General features: G+C 45.1%; 1 protein-coding gene across 1 annotated transcript in view; it reads right to left on the bottom strand.

The window, feature by feature from the left end:
• The window catches only part of LOC108941708 (neurobeachin-like), a 215,912-nt gene that overhangs the window by 193,857 nt on the left and 131 nt on the right, over nucleotides 1-21,924 (bottom strand). The gene's annotated exons all lie outside the window — the stretch shown is intronic.

The raw sequence follows: 21,924 nt of genomic DNA, 5'->3' as shown, positions 1-21,924 counted from the left end.
TCATGCACTTTAATCCTGAGGACAGAGAGATTTCCGCTCTCTAGGTCCTCCGCAGTTCCCTCGCATCACTTCCTCCTTCTGTCAACGCGGCTCACATCTCGCACCCCGCCACCATCTCCCACCTCCTAAATGCCACCAGTAGGACTTGGATGGCAGGGACTCTGCTGGGCCCTCTTAGTCAGCGTTAAGGCCACGAATGGACGAGATGAGGCTATGGCTCGGACTAAATTAACCAGTGTGTTCCGCCACACGTATTAGCAAACTACCCAAAACAGAGGAATTCCACCACTTTTTAAGATTAGATTCAAGATTCAAGACTTTGTCACATGTACAGTAAACAGTCTGTTACACCATTCAATGAAATTCTTACTCTGTGAATCCTCCCAGCAGCCTATGACATTAATTATAAGGGCATAAGGAAAGAAAACACAAGGCGTAAATTACAAATTTACAAAATTTCTATTAGTGCAAATGCAAGAAGCAAAATCATATGCATGTATAAAGTGTACAGTGCGCAATGGAAACGTGGAAGACGTGCATGTGCAAAGCCACGTAGAGGTAGATTGGGTCCATGTTGTTATTCGCATTTGAAAAGGGGTGCGCGCGTGCGTGTGGAAAGTATGCAGAGGTAGTCTGTAGTCTCTGATGTTATTTACATTGGGGGGGTGTGTGTGTGTGTGTGTGTGTGTGTGTGTGTGTGTGTGTGTGTGTGTGTGTGTGTGTGTGTGTAGGAAGGATGGGGTAGTTGACACCTCTCAGGATCAGAGGATAATCTGTGTCGGCAGTGATGGGGGGGGAGGCGGTGGATGGGTGTTACTGATCAAATGAAAAACATACACAGAGCGGCAATGTAAACATGATGCATGCGTACATTAAGTACATACTGATGTGTGTTTATACTAAACAAACACTTTATCTCTCCCTGGTAGCCTATTGTTTTTCCCCATTTGTCCTTGCTGTTTGACATGCAACCACAGCAAGCGGTTCCTAGAACAGATTCAGCCGCTCTACTGCTACACAGCTGCCACCTTTCCCAAGCTGAAAGTCCATCTGTCGGCTCCCTGCGGATGCGAGTAGGATCTGTGCTGTAAAGCACAAGGCAGACCCAACTTGCGCTCCGATTGTCCGTTCTGCGGCAGTCGGATTGCAGATGTTTACGCGCCACACCTGTAATCCGACAACAGAGGTGACCTGGCGAGGCTCACAACTTCGCGTGAACGCTTCATCAATCATTCACCCATATATAGAGCAGCGCAATGTAGCACATGCGCACACAAACACACACACACACACACACACACACACACACACGAAGGGCAATTTAAACTCACCAATTTAACTGAAACACATCTTTGGACCATGGGACGAAAACTGCTCCCCTGAAGGAAACCCACCTAGACGCAAGGAGAACATACAAACTCCAGACAGACTGAGCCAGATTCAAACCCACAGCTGAACACAGAGCTCAGGAGATGAGACACAGTTGCTACCCGCTGCACCACCATGCCTCCCACACTGCCAAACTTAACCCTATCGTATCAGTTGTGGAGCCAACGAAGGACAGTCAAGTGTCTAGACTCAAATTTCAGCATTTCTTCACCGCATTATTTGTACGCAGAGAAATTAAATTTGTGTGCAAAGATGTGAAAACAGTGTACCCAATCAGTGCAAAATTCAGTATCGTAAATGGAAAAAATCTGATTTTTTTTTTTCTTCATTTTTTTATATATATACATATTTTTTTCCTGACAAAAAACAGAATTTCAGTATAAGGGATCTCATTTGGCTCCCACTTCTAATACTGTATTGATATATGAATTTTTTTTTTTTTTTTTTACCTTATACAGTTGAAAACAATGCTTTCATATAATCATACAATGGACGTATGATTAAAAACACCTTTTCCTAAACACAGTGTCATTGCAATTGGTGGGAATATTTTTGATGTCAGAAATGACTGTTGAAATGATCTTCGACCCCAGATCTGTGGGGGATCATAGCCCTGTAATAATATATGGTAATATTATTGAACAGGTTTCTTCATATAAATACTGGGGTGTTTATATTGATAATTTGTTATGTTGGTCTGCTCACATCAACAGTCTGTGTTCTATATTGCAGCAGAGACTACATTTTTTGCGAAGGTTAAAAGTATTTGGGGTAAACCAGAAGATTCTGTTTCTGTTTTTGAGAGCTTGATAAGATATGGTATTACAGCATGGTATGGAAACTTGACTGTCCAGTCAAAATCGAAACTTGCACGACTAGTACGTACTGCTCTAAAAATTATAGGGTGGGAAGAGAAACGACCCATACAGGAGCTGTATGAGGTATCTATTTAAAACAAGCTAAAAAAAAAAATTGCTGCTGATGACACACATATTTACATGAGAATTTAACATGTTACCCTCATGGAGACGATTTAGGATTCTGATGTGTAAATCAAACCGTTATAAAAATTCTTTTGTGCCAACTGTGATTAAATTGTGGAGAGAAATTCCAAAACTGAGATTTTAGATCCCCTCCGCGAACCGCCACCTTACCGAGATGGAGGGGTTTGAGTACCTGAATGATCTCAGGAGCAATGTTGCCTGGGGCTATATGCCCCTGGTAGGGTCTCCCAAGGCAAACAGGTCCTGGGTGACAGACGAGACAAAGCGCGGTTCAAAATCCCCTTATGACTATTAAATCAAGGATCTTGTTCACCCCGCCCGGTATGGGGTCACTGGGGCCCCACCCTGGAGCCAGGCCTGGGGGGCGGGGGCTCGCATGCAAGCGCCTGGTGGCCAGGTCAATGCCCATGGGGCCTGGCCGGGCTTAGCCAAAGCCAAGACGTGGAGCCGCTCTTCAGTGGGCTCACCACCTGCCGGAGAAGACATAAGGGGCCGGTGCGTTGTGATTTGGGCAGTGGTCGGGGCCGAGTGCCCGGTCGACCCAAACCTCGGACGCCAACTCTGGCTTTTGGGACTTGGAATGTCACCTCACTGGAGGGGAAGGAGCCTGAGCTAGTGCAGGAGGTTGAGAGATACCGTCTAGATATAGTCGGGCTCACTTCCACTCACAGCTTGGGTTCTGGAACCACTCTTCTCGACCAAGGGTGGACTCTCCACTATTCTGGCGTTGCCCAGGGTGAGAGGCGGCGGGCGGGTGTGGGCTTATTAATAGCCCCCCAGTTCAGCCGCCATGTGTTGGAGTCTACCCCGGTGAATGAGAGGGTCGTCTCCCTACGCCTTCGGGTCAGGGAACGGTCTCTCACTGTCGTTTGTGCTTATGCGCCTAGCGGCAGTACAGAGTACCCGGTCTTTTTAGAGTCCCTGGGGGGCATGTTGGAAAGCGCTCCCACTGGGGACTCTGTCGCTCTACTGGGGGACTTTAATGCCCACGTGGGCAGCGACAGTGACACCTGGAGGGGCGTGATTGGGAGGAACGGCCTCCCTGATCTGAACCCGAGCGGTGAGTTGTTATTGGATTTCTGTGCTAGTCGCGGTTTGTCCATAACAAACACCATGATCATGCATAAGGGTGTCCATCAGTGCACTTGGCACCAGGACACCCTAGGTCGGAGGTCGATGATCGACTTTGTAGTCGTTTCCTCTGATCTTCGGCCATATGTCTTGGATACTCGGGTGAAGAGAGGGGCTGAGCTGTCAACTGATCACCACCTGGTGGTGAGTTGGATTCAATGGCGGGGAAAAAGCTGGACAGACCTGGCAGGCCCAAACGCATAGTGAGGGTCTGTTGGGAATGTTTGGCGGAGGCCCCTGTCAGAGAGGTCTTCAACTCCCACCTCCGACAGAGCTTCAACCAGGTCCCGAGGGAGACTGGGGACATTGAGTCCGAATGGACTATGTTCCACACCTCCATTGTCGGGGCGGCGGTTCGGAGCTGCAGCCATAAAGTCTCCGGCGCCTGTCGGCGGCGGCAATCCCCAAACCACAGTGGTGGACACCGGAGGTAAGGGATGCTGTCAAGCTGAAGAAGGAGTTCTATCGGGCCTGGCTGGCTCATAGGACTCCTGAAGCAGCTGACGGTACCGGCGGGCCAGACGGAGGCGGCTCTGGCAGTTGCTGCGGCAAAAACTCAGGCCTGGGAGGAGTTCGGTGAGGCCATGGAGGAAGACTTTCGGTCGGCCTCAAAGAGATTCTGGCAAACCGTCCGCGACTCAGAGGGGGGAAGCAGTGTTCCGCCAACACTGTTTACAGTGGAAGTGGTGCGCTGCTGACCTCAACTGAGGATGTCCTCGGGAGGTGGAAGGAGTACTTTGAGGATCTCCTCAATCCCCTCCGACACGCCTTCCGTAGAGGAAGCTGAGGCTGGGGACTTGGAGGGGACTCGTCCATTACCCTGCCTGAAGTTGCTGAGGTAGTCAAAAAACTCCTCGGTGGCAAGGCTCCGGGGGTGGATGAGATCCGCCCCGAGTTTCTCAAGTCTCTGGATGTTGTGGGGCTGTCTTGGCTGACACGCCTCTGCAGCATCGCGTGGAGTTCGGAGATGGTGCCTCTGGACTGGCAGACCAGGGTGGTGGTCCCATCTTTTTGGACACTCCTTAGCCTCCCTGGGAAAGTCTATGCCGGGGTACTGGAGAGGAGAATCTGACTGACAGTCGAACCTCGGATACAGGAGGAGCAATGCGGTTTTCGCCCTGGCCGTGGAACACTGGACCAGCTCTATACCCTCACTAGGGTGCTGGAGGGTTCGTGGGAGTTTGCCCAACCAGTCCATCTGTGTTTTGTGGACCTGGAGAAGGCATTCGACCGTGTCCCTCGTGGCATCCTGTGGGGGGTACTTCGGGATTATGGGGTTCGGGGCTCGTTGCTACGGGCTGTTCGTTCCCTGTATGACCGGAGCAGGAGCTTGGTTCGCATTGCCGGCAGTAAGTCAGACCTGTTCCCGGTGCATGTTGGACTCCGCCAGGGCTACCCTTTGTCACCGATTCTGTTCATTATCTTTATGGACAGAATTTCTAGGCGCAGCCAGGGAACGGAGGGTGTCTGTTTTGGTGGCTGCAGGATCTCATCTCTGCTTTTTGCGGACGATGTGGTCCTGTTGGCTTCATCGAATCAAGACTTACAGCGTGCACTGGAGAGGTTTGCAGCCGAGTGCAAAGCGGCGGGGATGAGAATCAGCACCTCCAAATCCAAAGCCATGGTTCTCAGTCGGAAAAAGGTGGATTGCCCCCTCCGGGTTAGGGGGGAGTTGCTCCCTCAAGTGGAGGAGTTTAAGTACCTCGGGGTCTTGTTCACGAGTGGGGGAAAAATGGAGCGGCAGGTCGACAGACGGATCGGTGCGGCGTCCGCAGTAATGCGGTCATTGTACCGGTCTGTTGTGGTGAAGAAGGAGCTGAGTCGTAAGGCGAAGAACTCTCAATTTACCGGTCGATCTACGTTCCTACCCTCACCTATGGTCATGAACTCTGGATCATGACCAAAAGAATGAGGTCGCGGAAACAAGCGGCAGAAATGAGTTTCCTCCGCAGAGTGGCTAGGCGCACCCTTAGGGATAGGGTGAGGAGCTCAGTCACCCGGGAGGAGCTCGGAGTAGAGCCGCTGCTCCTCCGCATCGAGAGGAGCCAGTTGAGGTGGCTCGGGCATCTGTTCCGGATGCCTCCTGGACGCCTCCCTGGGGAGGTGTTCCAGGCATGTCCCACTGGGAAGAGGCCTCGGGGCAGACCCAGGACACGTTGGAGAGACTACGTCTCCCAGCTGGCCTGGGAACGCCTTGGGGTTCCCCAGAGGAGCTGGAGGAGGTTTGCGGGAGAGGGAAGTCTGGGGGACTCTGCTTAGACTACTGCCCCCGCGACCCGGTCCCGGATAAGCGGAGGAATATGGATGGATGAGATTTAGATTGGAATACAGTACAGTAGGTTTTTAATATATTTTGATTGTTGCTTTATTTTATTTTATAGTATGTTATGGTATGTTTTGTTTATGCGAGTCCAATGTTGTGCACTGGGTGTGTCATGGTTGTCCAAGACAAATCTCCCAGAAATGGGACAATAAAGTCTATTCTATTCTATTCTATTCTATTCTATATATGGAACATATTGTATATGGTATGGTAAGAGTGATATACAATACCTGGTACTAAATATTCTTATAAATCTGTTCGGTGCTCCATTTGTAACAGGTCAAGTCTGTCAGATTGGTGTTCCCACACCTCACTGTCTTTAAAATAAGATGCATTATTAAAGTAGGATTGAGATACAAAATTTCTAACATAACATTTCAAAATATCTGTGATACAAGTTGACGAATTTGTTGTCAATTAAAAAATAAGGAATTGTAATAAGAATTTTGAACAAATACATTCCAGCTCATCCTGTAATCTGTCATTCTATAACTATACAATAAAATTCTGAAAACATAACAAATGTATTTTTTGCTGACTCTCGGAATGATAAAAACAGTACCCCAACAATAGGCTTAAATTATATACTTAACAATTCATTAGCTTCAATGCCTATTCATCTGAAGAATTAATATGCCTCTGAAAATTCACATGTCAATTTCAGTAGAGAAAATACTGAATTAATATGGTACAGAATCTACATTACATCAGAACTGTCAACACACATTGTCATCTTTTGATTTTCAGAAAAATAAGAAGGTGAAGCAGTGCAATATAAAGTTTGTATTGGAACAAATGTGTCCTTGCGACCCTCCTGAGATAAGACGGATTTACGGCTGAAGCATCCATAAATTGCCCGAATCCTATTACGCAGTAGGCAACATTTGAATTTCAAAACCAAACCCCTGCAATATTATGCTCCGTGGAGTTGTGGTGTTGTGCACAAGGGCGTGTGTGTTGTGGGTATTCTAGTCATATGGCAATGGAGAGAAGGGCATTCAAGTCTTCATTCTGAGAAACTTTAAATCATTACTGCAAGCTATACATTTACTTATTTAGCAGACACTTTTCTCCAAAGCAACTTCCAATGAACTCTATGTAGTGTTATGAGCCCACACACCTTATTCACCACAGTGACTTACACTGCTAGATACACGACTTACAATGGGTCACTCATCCATACATCAGTGGAACACACTCTCTGTGTCACACACACTATGGGGGAACCTGAACGGCATGTCTTTGGACTGTGGGAGGAAACCAGAGCACCCAGAGGAAACCCACACAGACACGGGGAGTACATGCAAACTCCACACAGACTGAGTGGGGATCGAACTCACATCCTCTCACACCACCCAGGCGCTGTGCCACCGTGCCGCCACAAAAGTAAAGATCAGTTGCTTCTTTCTGTGGTCTGAGGAATGGCCGCGTTCTGCCAGTAGGAGCTCTCGTGAATTCTGTTTCGGGCCACCTGCTGAAAACGTGAAATTCAGCTTTCTTACCGCTGTGCTCGAGTAACATTCTTCATGAAGAGAATTGTTCACAATATGCTTATAACTGCAGCAGCATCGATAGTATTTACAGAAATCAAGAGATTTCATTAAATGTAGCTAAGAAGCGCTCGTCCTACTGCCAATCACAGCAGCCACCAGTAAGAATGACACTGTACATAAGAAATTGACAGCACTGTATCTTACTGGGTTCATCATCAGGAGCAGATTTAATATATTGTAAATACTCGGAGTGTAAGAACACAACCTCGCTGCTGATTTCCCAGAACAATTTCCAAATTAATACCATAACAGTAATTAACACAGCCACAGATGGCTTCGGAGGGAAATTAAACAATGCCGGACAGTCTAGGAAAAAAGGTTATTAACAATTCAAATGGCGTAAAAAAACTCGGAACGAATCACACTGTAGACAAATTAATTCAAATGAGATTTGAACTGTCGTAGAAATGCCGAGATCCCGCGTTTCGAGCAGATAAACCGACGAGACTGCAGAAGCTAATTAAAATGTGTGTTCTGTATTTGCTCTACAGAGCTGAACACAAACAGCTTTAGAGAGACATAAAACACAGGCAGCCCAAGCAAAATCTCAGCAGGATGAAGCCTGCAGCACTGAAAGCATTACCTGCACTGCCATCAAAATTGCTGTTACAGAAGGGGGAGGGACACTGATGTATATGCCGAGATGAAGATCTAGAAGCTGCTTCGACGAACGAAAAAGTACTCCCCCACTCGCCCCAAGCAGCGGGAGAGTGGAGGTGTGGGGGCATGAAGCAAACAGATTGAAAGCATTTATTGTGCTTGTCTTTCTACAAGCACATGCACAGCTTCATTCGGGTAGGAAGGGGAGAGTGACTGGGAGGGCCTTATTGCCATTGTGGCTGCAGCAAAAGGGGTCACGTTCCTCCTCGACGGCAACGATTCTGGAGAGAAATATTATCCATTTCTAGATTCTTTGACGGAAACAGCTGGAACTGATATTAACAAAAAATGGAAGGGGATTTTTCATAAGCAATCCTTACGTGAGTCAAAGCAAGTACATTTACTCATTTAGCAGATGCTTTTTGTCCAAAGCGACTTCCAATGAACTCTGTGTAGTGTTATAGCCCACACACCTTATTGACCAGAGTGACTTACACTGCTTATACCGGGTCACTCATCCATGCATCAGTGGAACACACTCTCTCTGTCACTCACACAGTATGGGTGAACCTGAAAAGCATGTCTTCGGACTGCGGGAGGAAACCAGAGCACCCGGAGGAAACCCACACAGGCACAGGGAGAACATCCAAACTCCACACAGACTGAGTGGGGATCGAACCCACCCCTCGCACATCATCCAGCACTGCGAGACAGCAGCGCCACTCGCTGTGCCACCGGTGCCACCCATTTATACAGCTGGGTAGTGTTACTGTAGAATTCTTTTTTCTAGGATAAGTACCTCGAAGAGGATACTAAAGCCAGAGGCAGGGATTGAACCTGTGGGTCCAAAGGCAGAAGCTCTAACCACTACGCTACCAGCTGTCTCTGGTGGCAAATACTCATGTAGGAATAACTCAACAGTGCAACACAGAGAGAGGGGAATAGACTTCAGCACCAGGAACAGCTCCACAGATGAGGATAAAGCCGCACAAGGAGCTCTCCCATTGTCACACCCGGTGAACGTCGCAAGCGAACTTCGTGTCTTTTCCCCTTCGGAAAGATCACAGCTGGCACATGCTTCGTGGAGCAGCAGAAATGGGTCAGCCGAAGCAGACAGCGATGGCGACAACTGCTTACCAACCTGCTGAACCCTGACAAACAACAGATGCACTGGGACCAGCAAAGCCAAGAAGTGGAATGCATGTTAGTCCGAAGCATGCACGTTAGAGTCTCCCCACCCCCCCACACTTTTTTCCTTCTCCCCTTGTTTTCCCTCCTCGGGACATTTTTTCCTTACTAGAGGAACCACGCAATTTTTCCTCAACAAAGGTTTTGATGAAGAGTGTCAATAAATAACCTGGTTCCTGCATAGACTCAGGGTTTGCTCATCACAGTGTTCCTGGACTCCTTCATTTCATTCCACTACCTCACAATTTGACCAATCAAAAGCACTGAAGACATCACCAACCAGGAGCAGAAGAGAGCAAACGCAAACAACTAGATGACCCTTTGATTCAAGCTCCGTGGGCCAGACTTCTTCAGCAAGACATTCCAACCATCCACCCATCATCCCATCTCAGGAATGCAAAACATTCAAGAATTTTCCGGTTCACTATGGCATGTGAATGAACAGCACCTCTGATCCTGGCTATGATCACCAGACACAAAGGTCTCCAGCTTCTCACCTCGTTCTCCCTTGTCTGAATCTCTATAGAACACACGATCAACACGACCTCAAAGTCCTTGATAAAGACACCTTTTCCCCGTTCAACAAAAAAACAGCGTATGAAACACGAAGATGTAATATTGACACGGAAAGGGAATAACAAATAACTGGCAATAACTGAAACAGTCTAATAAAGACTGAGGACAGTTAAGGTAACTAAATTCCTGCTTTCTGCTACTGATGTCAAGCTGAAAGAAGAAAGATTTAAAAAAAAAAAAAAAAAAAAAGGTCTTGAAGTGTTAAGCTTTTCATGCACGGAGAATTTCTTGTACCGTTAATACTTTATCAAGCAATTTCCAGCTGTGGTATCTGTCTCCCTTAATAAAAAATTAGAGATAATACTGGCTGACAGCCTTTCACTGTACTAAGGCATTAAACATAATTTCGTACATGTAATGAGACTAAGGGGAATTCAGACATTCAATCACAAGTTATAATAACCCAATTAATTCAGCTCTGTACCAAGAAAGCTGCATTCTGAAGGAGGAAACTATTTTATTTTATCTACAACGGCAAGCAGAGCTCCAACACAGCCTGGGGTGACTGATGAAGTCAAAACCCTGGACCGTTGAAAGATCCCTAACCAAGCTACCGCTGTACATGCGTATTCATTATTGGCCATCTACATCTCCCGCCCCCCCTTCCCCTTGTGAAAGCCGTGAAGGGCTTTTCAAAGTAAATGTCTGTTTTGTGACAATAAGTGCGCCATCAAACTGGTAAATGGTGTCATACTCATGACCTTGGACACGCAGAAGCTGAAAAATATATCCTGCTGCAATTCCGCAGGAAAATGGGAAGCTGATCCCGACACGCCGAACGCACGCTCTGAATACCAAGGCCTCGATCGCCGACAGCTCCGGGTTGGACAAAAACACCACGCGAGAGAATTAACGCAGAAGCCTAACACGAGCAGCGCTACTTTGACTCGCGCGTCCGCAGGCACGGATCAGGAGGAGAAGGTCCGCTTGCGCCGCGACACGAACAATCTGGAAAGGCTGCCTACCGACGTGATGCGCGTCTAAAGAACGTTAATAAAAACGCAGCGACATTCGAGACCTCTAGAGAACAAACTCAGACAAAGCGGCAACGTATTTTCCAAGGGTCATTCGAGCAGTTGTGGGGGGGAAAAAAAAATTGACAAAGAAAGAACGACACATAGTGTTAACATTCAGCGGACGGAAGCAGTATTTGCCGAACCAGTAAAGTGTGGACAAGTGGAAGGGCAGAAGAGGGGTCACTGTGAACAAGAGCAGTGTTTCAGTAAATGAGCACGGTCACTCGTTTAAGCTAATATAAGCCGGGTTGGCAGTCGCAGCGGGTCCCCTTGCCTTTCAGCAATCACTGGCTTTAATGGAGGGATACAAACCCAGGAGCTCGGCAAGACGAATGCACCGCTCTCCAGCTGGGTCGATAACAGCTACGTCAGATGGGAACGTGCCCCCGTGTGTTTCGGCTCATCAGTCCCCCCAAAAGCACCGCTCAGGTGTAAATCACAAAGGAACTCTTAGCCCCCGTATGTCAAATTGCACATTACTCTTATATAAATACTGTAAGAGTGGAGTGTCTCATTACATGGGGTGTGGCATGGTGTGTAAAGAGAAGAATCACTTAACGGGTTCACCACATACAGCTCACGGGATATGTTACCAGAGCATCAAAGAAAAAAATAGTCCATATAATAAACGTGTATGAAAAGCACATTAGAATTATCCAAAGTTTAAATAAAAAATAACAACTTACTGGACAGTTTTGTGTAATAGTTTACTCTTATTTACTTTCTCACACCTTGCCCCTGAGACTTTTGAGACGATATCTGTATGTATCAAGAGTCACCTGGGATGGCAAAAAAAGAAAGCTAAAACAATGTTATGCGAAGGAACTGGAGAGTTTTCACAACGTGAAATTGTGGTTAAGGCACCGTACCCCACCTCAAGCAAGCGTGAGTGTCATATTCGCGCTTCTCCATAAGTGCCAACGCCAGGTAGGGGACACAGATTATGGAGAGAGGATTTGAAAACGTGTAACTGACAACTGGCAAAGTAACTCCTGGTAGTCACCGCTCCCACAGGAGGGCATCGAGTGAAACTTTCAGACAGGTGGAATAGCGCACTGATTTGGATGCATCTCCTTAACCATAACCATGTCATCGCCATTACAATGTACAGGGATTAAAATACAGAAAACACGCGCAGAGAGGGCCAGCCCCTCACACTGATCAGTACACGCTGACACAGTTCATGAAATGAGAAGAAGTCAGGTGAGATTCTGGATACCTGAAGAAGGCTGTGTTGTTAAAGGCTATAACTGCACATGATCCAGGCAGATATTTAAAGGCATCAGCGAGTGGGAGGGGAGAAGAAGAGAGCAGTAGAGTCCCAATGCAACACAACACAGAGCCACCAGACCGGGGGACAGAGTCCAGGCTTCAGCACCACAGTCGCCTCAACTCCTGCAGGAGGACTGTGTGTCGTTTCCATGGAGACATAGTTGAGGTCAAGCCTCACATCAATACCCAGGGTGACCCAATCTGAGACCTGCAGTTTCACATACTAATATTTAATTCTGGATATGAACATACAGGGAGCGCAGTGGCGCAGTGGGTTGGACCGGGTCCTGCTCTCGGGTGGGTCTGGGGTTCGAGTCCCACTTGGGGTGCCTTGCGACAGACTGGCGTCCTGTCCTGGGTGTGTCCCTTATACCCTGTGTTGCCGGGTAGGCTCCAGTTCCCTGTGACCCCATATGGGACGAGCGGTTCAGAAAATGTGTGTGTGTGAGATATGAACATTATTGGTCATAAAAGCAACATCCACCTCGCTTTAAAAATTACTTCAACTTTAAAAAATTAAGTATACCAGAAAGGGGGGGTGCGGTGGATTGGACCGGGTCCTACTCTCCGGTGGGTCTGGGGTTCGAATGCCGCTTGGGGTGCCTTGCGACGGACTGGCGTCCCGTCCTGGGTGTGTCCCCTCCCCCTCCGGCCTTTCGCCCTGTGTTGCCGAGTTAGGCTCCAGCTCCCCGCGACCCCGTATGGGACAAGCGGTTTCAGATGATATGTGTGTGGACAACCACACGAAAATGTATGTATGCAAACTTTGTACAGACAGACTCATAAAAAAAAAAAAAAAAAAAAAACACCATCATTCACAACTCAAATTCCTCCATGCGCTTAAAAGCCTTCGAAGGAACAAACTACAACAGTAAGATCATCTTTAACAGGTAAACGTAAAGAGGATGCCTGACCAAGAACAGCATGACATATACAGTATATCGCATAACGATGAGCAGAAATAGCGATATACTACATCTGCACCCAGGCAGTGAACTGAAAGCACCAACTGGATCTTCAGTTAATGCCTGGAGAGACCCATGAAGAGTCCCCTGTATTCCTGCTGGAGAGCTTTAAAAATGTCCTTCTGTTTTTGGTGAAAGGAGATCAAAGACAAGTAATCGTGTCCTTTCTTTGTGCATCTGCAAAGTACGGGGGCATCGGGGATAGAGGGGTGTAGAGATACTATTACTATGAAAAAAGTCCTATTACACAGGAACCAAAAAGAAAAAAAAAAGTTTAATTTCAGCCACACCAATGAGCATCTACACCGCTGCTTGCTGGCTTTCCACTCTGGGGAGAGGAAGGAAATAAAACTGCCATCTCAGGAGGAGGTCAGGAGCGGAAGCAGCATAGAAAGGTTGGGCTGAGAGAAGAAAACGCCGCTCTCAAACCGCTCCCATCATCTTTGCTACAGACCCCTGCAGCACGATGCCCTTTACCACCAACGCTGCCCGTATCTGTAGGCTTCGGCGTTCCAACTGCTCATGTCCAAAGCTCTGGTGGTAGACTGCTGTTTACTACATTGCCTGGAACACCATTCATCACTATTGTCATTTTTTTTAATTATACTACTTGCACTGATTTACATTTACATTTATTCATTTAGCAGACACTTGTCTCCAAAATGACGAACATCTCAGCAAAAAAACAAATTTGTGCATTACAGTAGGAGTAAGAGACATAGTTGCAGACACGTGATTGTTGAACCTAGTTTGTTACTTTCCACTTGATGCACCGATGTTCATCGCTCAGGTAGGTGCATAAAACTCAGGATAGATGAATCCTGATAAAAAAAAATAGCAGGAAGGTTAAGGTACACAAACATTTACATACAATGCAGGAGTAGCAGCTGTGTAAAGGCTTAGTTGGGCATTACGTTTACATTTATTCATTTAGCTGACGCTTTTCTCCAAAGCGACTTACAATGTTAAGGTCACAGTTATTATATGCTTACAGTCATTTACCCATTTACACAGCTGGGTAATTTACTGGAGCAATTTTAGGCTAAGTACCTTGCTCAAGGGTACTACAAGATCAATACAAGTACAAGAGTACTACATGATCATAAAGTCACGCTGCATGAACATTTACGCCGTACATGAGCTGGAGAGATGATGGGCAAAATGAGTCCGGAAAAGGTGAGTTTTAAGACCCTTCTTCAATGTAGACAGAGTTCCTGCAGTTTTGAGTGTGAGGGGAAGGTCGTTCCACCACAACGGAGCCAGAACCGAGAATCTCCGCGCTTTACTTCTCGAGCGCGGGACCACCAAGCGAGCAGAAGTAGACGAGCGAAGGGGTCTGGCTGGAGTGTAGCGGTTGATCAAGTCTTCTCCTCAAGCTGGGAGCAGTTCTATTGATGCATTTGTTGACAATAACCAGGGTCTTGAATTTGATCCAGGCAGCTATAGGAAGGCAGTGCAAAGAAATGAGTAGAGGAGATATGTAGGAACGCTTTGGTAAGTCAAACACAACTCAAGCAGCAGCATTCTGCATCAGCTGAAGAGGTTTGATGCACGAAGGCCACGCAGGAGAGAGATGCAATAGTCCAGACAGGGTGTCACCATAGCCTGGACAAGTAGTTGGGAAGAGTCAGTTGTGAGGTAGGGACGGATCCTACGAATATGCAGGATGCATCTGCAGGTCCAGGTTGTGGCTTCGATGTGCTGAGAGAAAGATAAACTTGAGTCAATCGTCACTCCCAGACTCTCGTCAAGTTTGATCGAGAGATCGTGACAGGAGGACAGGCCAGCTGGGAGGTGAAGAATCTCTGTTTTGGAGAGGTTGAGTTGGAGGTGGCGATTAGGCATCCATGCAGAGATGTCTGAGAGGCAGGCAGCAATGCGTGCAGAAATGTCTGATGCTCCAGGCGGATTTAACCATTTATACAGCTGGGTTATTTTTACTCTATCAGTTCAGGTAAGAACGTTTCTCAAGGGTATTACAGCAGGAGAACCATTCGAACTTGGGTCCTTTGACAGACTAAGCAACAGCTGAAACCACTACGCCACCAGTTTGCTCTATAAGTTCATCTCCAACAATATACTCTGGGCGCCAGGAGATGTAACGTGAGGAGATAGTGGTTGGACTTCCTTTCATTGTTATTACCAGCATCCATATTAACAAAATCCATTAAAAAAATTTAACAGAAATGGTTTTTCAGCCCTAAAAGAAACAAAAATAGTATTTAATAGCACACTCCTCTCGTTTTTCTTAACTCAAAGCTATTTCAAGAGTTTTGTCATTTGCTCCCCTTCTCCCCTAGTTTCATAGTGCAGTATTTACAAGGAATCATTAGAGGCTGAATTTGCCGCACCTGGTACTTGTTTTTCCTTAACAGTTGATGAGACAAGTACAGGTTCCCCTTTCAGTCTGGGGGAATGGCTGTGACCAACCAATCCGGCGCAGTGATGTATACAATATATAGATGTATACATTATATCAAAAATCGTCACCCTTACTTTAGTCTTCTGTATGTCACCCTAGCTAACAGAGGGGTACCCTTAATAAGAGACTGCTTGGTTTGTGCACCTGAGGTCATTCCTGCCAACGCCCATCAGGCTTTATAATAAGTTTTACTGCTGTCAGGAATACTATTTTTTTTTTTTTTTTAATATGCTCACTTCTACAGCTTGTCTTCACTTTGCAATCAGTTACTTACCTTTCAGTTCTACTAATCACCCTTGAAATGCAATGGCCTTGAACCTCTTGCAAGTTCCATGGAAACATAGCATTTTAAGGAATGGCCAAGGGGCCAGAGCTTAATACTCCTTCTGCACTGTCTGTACAATTCACACTCTCAATGACTTCTCCAGTCAAACACACCCTGACCTTGCTTCAAACCCACTGATACATTTCACCCATCCGGTTGCATCGCATAAGCTTACAGAAGAGACAATAGATCCCCACCTCTTTCCTAAGTTCTAACAAGGCCATGCTTTCCGTCATATATAAAGATTTTGATCAGAAAGTAGGTGAACTAAGGACAATAATGGGGTAAATTCTATCCATGAAATTACCATCAAACTCCTGTTGCGAGAGGACCAGACTAACATCAATTCTCGAAAGAAAAACGTCACCTAAAATTCAATAAAGTATGAAAACAAAATGTATTTTTATGTATGAAAATGGAAAAAACATTGACATTTGTACTAACTTATCTGAAATAAAAACATGTCTAGTCTTTAAGCCTGCTTTCTGTATTTATTGCAAGATTAAAGCTTCCTTTACACAACTGTAAAAGGTATTCACGTTATAACACCTGTTTATACTGAAAGCTTATAGCATCTTTCTAAAAGTATGTATTAAGGGACAACAGGTAGCACCAGTGGCTAGAGCTACCGCTTTGCACGCAAAGAATCCTAGAAGGTCCCGAACCCTAAGGTAATTACCATGAATTGCTCCAGTAAAATCAAACTGCTGTGAAAATAGGTAAACAATTTATATAACTTAACATGGTAAGTGGCTTTGAAGAAATACATCAGCTAAAGACGTAAATTAGTATTTATAAATTTATTTTTCGGTTTAACTGTATGTTTATTTTTATTATTTAATGTGCAATTTGGGGGCAGCTTCTAGCGTGGTGTTTAGAGCTGCAGCCTTTGGAGGTCGAATCTAACCTCAGTTACTCAGACTGTAGTACCTTTGAGTAAGGTACTTACCCTAAAATTACTCCAGTAAAAATTACCCAGCTATATAAATGGGTAAATAATTGTAAAAGTAGCTTCATACTGTAAGTCACTTCGGAGAAAAGGGTCTGATAAATGTATTTTATATTTAAATGCATTTTCTTCACTTCAATATTTAAAAAAAAATTGTTTCCTACAGGGGATGCGGTGGCGCAGTGGGTTGGACCGCAGTCCTGCTCTTTGGTGGGTCTGGGGTTCGAGTCCCGCTTGGGGTGCCTTGCGATGGACTGGCGTCCCGTCCTGGGTGTCCCCTTCCCCCTCCGGCCTTACGCCCTGTGTTGCCGGGTAGGCTCCGGTTTCCCGTGACCCCGTGAGGGACAAGCGGTTCTGAAAATGTGTGTGTGTGTGTGTGTTTCCTACAGAGCAAGCTGCTTTTCTGCAGCTGTTAGTTGAAATGTAGGACCCAGTTAACTGAAACTTGCAAGTTTAGGTGATAAACTAGTCAACAATCAGCTCGCTGAACAGGAGATCGTGTGGGGGGAAAAAAATATTTTCAGTTATTATAATGGAGCTTGAAGTTTATAAAAACGTTAAGTCAAAGTGTATTTTTATTTATGCAGCTATATCCAAGAATTTTATAGAACCTATAAGACAAATAAATAGGAGATGCATCTCTATTATTACGTGTTCATTGATTATATGTAATATAAACTGAAAGTGGGTGGATGTTCACAAAATCTGCACGTGGTTTTGTGAAAGATTGTTAAATTAGCCCTTAGTGGGAGGCTGTAGAGATAGCATTTTTTTGCAGTAATTTTAAAGTAAAACTAAGGTTGTTTAAATTTTCAGATTAATAAATAATATGAGATGAATATCGCGTTGGAGAAAATTGTCTGCTAAATGAATAAATGTAAATGTAATAAAAAATAATGAAAATCCTGCGAGGGAATGGCATCCCCTCCAGGACATTCCATCTCTCATGTCCTGTGTGTCTAGAATAGCTTCCGGAACACAGCAACCGTGCTTAAGACAAGGGGTTGATGAAAACTAAATGAATTGTGACAGTGAATTTTTGTTTCCAGCCTCATTAGAGGTTTTCATAGACCCTAACCTGCAAATAAATCAAGGGACCTTGTATTACGAAGCGTTTACTTACTCTGACACAGGGGCTGGATTTACAAACAAATATAATTACCAACTTCCATTCCCAGTTGTGACTGTAAATTAGAGGCCCAGTGTATCTAATCGACCATTTTCATTGTGATTTATAGTTACCTTAATTTGTGGTCGTGATCGGCTGAGATTATGATATAGAGGAAGTAAGAAGGATAGTTTTGTTAGGAAATAACAGAGACTGTGTTAATAAACTGCTTATATCCATCAAGTGTCTGTCTATATTAAAAGTGAAGAGTAACCCTATTCAATACTCTACTCGTAGACTACACTGGTTGTCATTGCCAGGGTAATTTAGAGATTGATGCACAAGATTCAACCAGGCTGACTGCGCTGAGGGATAAAACCCTTCGAATCTGAGGTGCCCATCTTTGTATCTCCGTCCCAAAATATCTTATAAAAGGATGCAAGTGTAAAGAATAAAATAAGTGCTGTGGAAGTAAAATGACCACATAATGGGTAAAAATGTTAATGTACAGCATAATAAGATAGCTGTGTGGAAAAAAAGTATACATTTTATAGGCTGCCGTAGCCCTTTTTCATTTTAAAGGACACTGTAATAAAAAGAAACTGCATCTTGATGAAACTCAGATCACCATCTCTTTTACTGCAACAGGGGTACAGTGTGGGCGTCGAACGCGGGCAGTCCTGCAGGATGAGCACAGCACATGATCCAGATCTTTCTATGTGTAACCACTCTAGTTCTCATGAACGAGACTTAGCGGTAGAGCTGGTGATGGATCCAAGCGCCAACTTCTTATTTCAGGAAGTAACACACCAAGGTCGAGCGTGAAGCAGGGGTCAGTATCTATGTCCGTGTATTATAAACAACACGAAGCGTGGTTATAGGCGTGTAAACTCCGATGATATTCCACAGTTTCCCAGTGGTGGCTCTCTCCAATGTAGACCTCCTCTGGATTCTGTTCAACTGTGTTCGCCTCACCTCTGGGAGGTGCTTGTGGTAGGGGTGACACTAAGAGACCAAGCCAATATTCTAGGGAGGGTAGGGTATGGTTCAAAGGCTTTAGGGGTCAAATTCTCTCATTCTGTTTTTTACCATTTTGGCCATTTTTTTAAAACTGCTTTTATGCTCATTTCAAAAAATATACTTTGTCTCATACAACTATTCTCATCACAAAGCAGTCCATGGGTGTTAAAAACCATCTTGCCTTCCCTTAGGTTGATTCTTCCGTAAAGAATCGCAGAAAGGTCTTCGGACCTGACATTAGAAGAGTGTTTCTGGTTTAAATGGTTTTCATTGACAGGAAAGGACCAATCAGTGTTGCTCATGGCAACCGCCTGAGAATCAGCACGCAGCAGCTTTACTAGCAACGCGCTTCACCAGGAACCTGAGGACTCCAGCTTACCATCAAGTACCTCAGCCAGAGACACATTCAATTTATTTAAACACCAAACACAGCTAAGACACAGTACATTATATAGGACATTTTAAATAGCTTCAGGACAGGAATAATTTAGTGTTTCAAAAGTGTACTTAAGCACAACAGCATTTTAGCTATTAACAAAATTGAACATTTACTTGAGCAAGTGAACTGCAATGTTCAACGATGTAAAACAACACTTTAAGAGCTTCGAGACAAATCTTTGTGGTATTATTGATTATGCTCCAACCTGCCATAATTACTTATTGTTTTTCACAAAGGTGACATTTATGTATTACATATACAAAGGTGACATTTTAGATAGATAGATAGATAGATAGATAGATAGATAGATAGATAGATAGATAGATAGGAGCAAGACAGTGATTACTTAGTGTGCCACAAAAGAAATAACTAGAGCAGTTAGAACTGCTGCCTTTGGACCCAAAGGTCACAGGTCTGAATCTCAGACCTAGCTGCAGTATCCTTGAGCAAGGTCCTTACTCTAAATTGCAGCACCAGTATAAAAAAAAAAAGTTGAATAAATGGGTAAATAACTTGTAAGTGGCTTATAAATCACTTTGGTGAAAACCATAAGGTAAAATGTTCTTTCTTCCAAACACGGAATGAAATGGCAAAGCAAAACATCTTAAAGGTTTAGCAAGACAATCATCTTTTCCTTTGTCCAGCTTATAGCAGGACATGGGAACCTGGCCATCAATAACAAAGAATCTTATATGATAAAAAGTATGGTTATCATAAGGCGAAGTTTACCCAAGAGGATGAAACACAGGAAGCTGCCACAGCTTATGCAAACATAAACTCATACAGCGATCCACATTTACACATTTTATCCTCATTCTGATTCTTAATTGTGTTACAAAAGTGCAGCCCATTCAACATTATCTAAACGTAAGCATTCTTGGCTTGGCACACATCAAAAACTCATTCCCTGATGGACAACAAAATTATGCAAGCACACTGCTGCCTCGTCTCTGCTGTGAGTACAAGGAGGAGGAGGAGGTATTGAGAGGAGGATCTTAAGCTGTATGGAGGGAGGACTGCCAATGACGCGTGAGCGCATGTCTGAACCCCTCAGCAAGTGTGCCCCCAGATATGAAATCCATACAGACAGTGAGGCATTTAAAAGCACCTGCGATGGCCTGTGGAATTCCAGACGTTACTCTCTAAATTTCCCCTTCCTAAGGTCCTTGTTCCTGCCCTAGCTATGCTATGGGGATTCCAAAACGCCGTTAAAAACCCTCTCGAAACTCAGCACTATGTCTTAAGTCACCTTGAGGGGCAAAGCCATGAGCCAGTTATGCTTGCAAGGCACGTCGGCATGGAAACGGCCCACCCCAGGTACAAGTCACATGACGAGGACATAAACCAAAGTCACCCTTACCACCTCATTTCATTCATTTGCCTAACAGAAGCTTTAATCTGCATCATGATCAAGTTCTTGAAAATCCTACCACTGGAACGATGATCAAGTGATGAAACGATGGCCTTTGAAGTCTAGCACATATACTGGACCCAATGGAACATTACTGAAGCTGGTGGACAGCTGTGGAGAACACCCAGTAGGGGGACAGCCTTGGCTTATTTGGAGACAGAGATGGTGGGGTTTCAGAGTAGCACAGAGGCATGTACACAGGCACAAGCAGGAGTCACCTCTACGGCATGGCAACACAAAGGACCAGGTGGGAGGGGGAAGGGACACAAGGTAATACTACTGCTGCCAGCGCAGCAAGGGGGTCCCACACTGCATTGCAGATAGCACAAGAGAGCAGAGGTAGTGTGGGGGGGCTGACAAAGACAGAGAAGTAAGGTATGTTGGGAGAAGAAGAAGAATCAAAGGGAAAGAGAAGGAATAGAGTGTGAAAAGAGAAATATATAATATAATAAAAGGCTGCTTTACTTTGACTATTTCACTGTTAGAATTGACTGAAGAACAGAAGGACAGACACAAATGAGAGCTGAAGACCAGTACATATCACAATGCAGGGTGATGGGGGTGTAGAAGTAGCTCTCTGACTATCCTGAAGGCAACGTCTTGATTTGTTCAAGCATGCAAAAGAAATTCCACTATTACTTACCCCAGACATACAATTAATACGGGATCAAATTTGCTATGTACTTCTCTGATCATTCCCTAAAATGCAAAAAGATGAGCTGGTCTATCCATCAAGCATTTACAATATATACTAGTATAAATAAACATATAAATATGGCTGATAATTGAAGAAGGTGGTCAACGGACGGGGGCTGCACATTAAAGAATGGCAGAGAGGTGACTGCTGCTCTTGTCCAGATGGTTCTACTTCCTGAGCCAAAGGCGGTCATTTCTGCGGTCATTTCATGGCGTTTCCTTTCCTGCAATATGCTTGCTAGGCTGTAATGCTGCAGCGATGAACGGGACAAACTCCAGGACTGTGTCATGGGCTCAGGCCACCGCTGTAGATGTGACAGCGCCTGTATGCTGCTGTTGTGCCTTTATGAAAGCTAACTCCATTAAACATATTAACCAGTTTAAATACAGCTGGTAAAATTGGTTTTTTAAAAAAAAGAAAAAAAACAAACCCATGAGTGTATAAAGGCTCAGCACCATGGACAGCGCCGAAGATGGTGACTAGATCAGAACTGGACGCAATTCCATCTCACCACAGCTGCATGCAGTTTCTCCTCA

This window comes from Scleropages formosus, chromosome 10 (genome assembly GCF_900964775.1).
Source record: "Scleropages formosus chromosome 10, fSclFor1.1, whole genome shotgun sequence".
Lineage (NCBI taxonomy): Eukaryota > Metazoa > Chordata > Actinopteri > Osteoglossiformes > Osteoglossidae > Scleropages > Scleropages formosus.
Note: the sequence above shows the minus strand (reverse complement) of the source record. Positions and strands in the feature narration are given on the sequence as shown.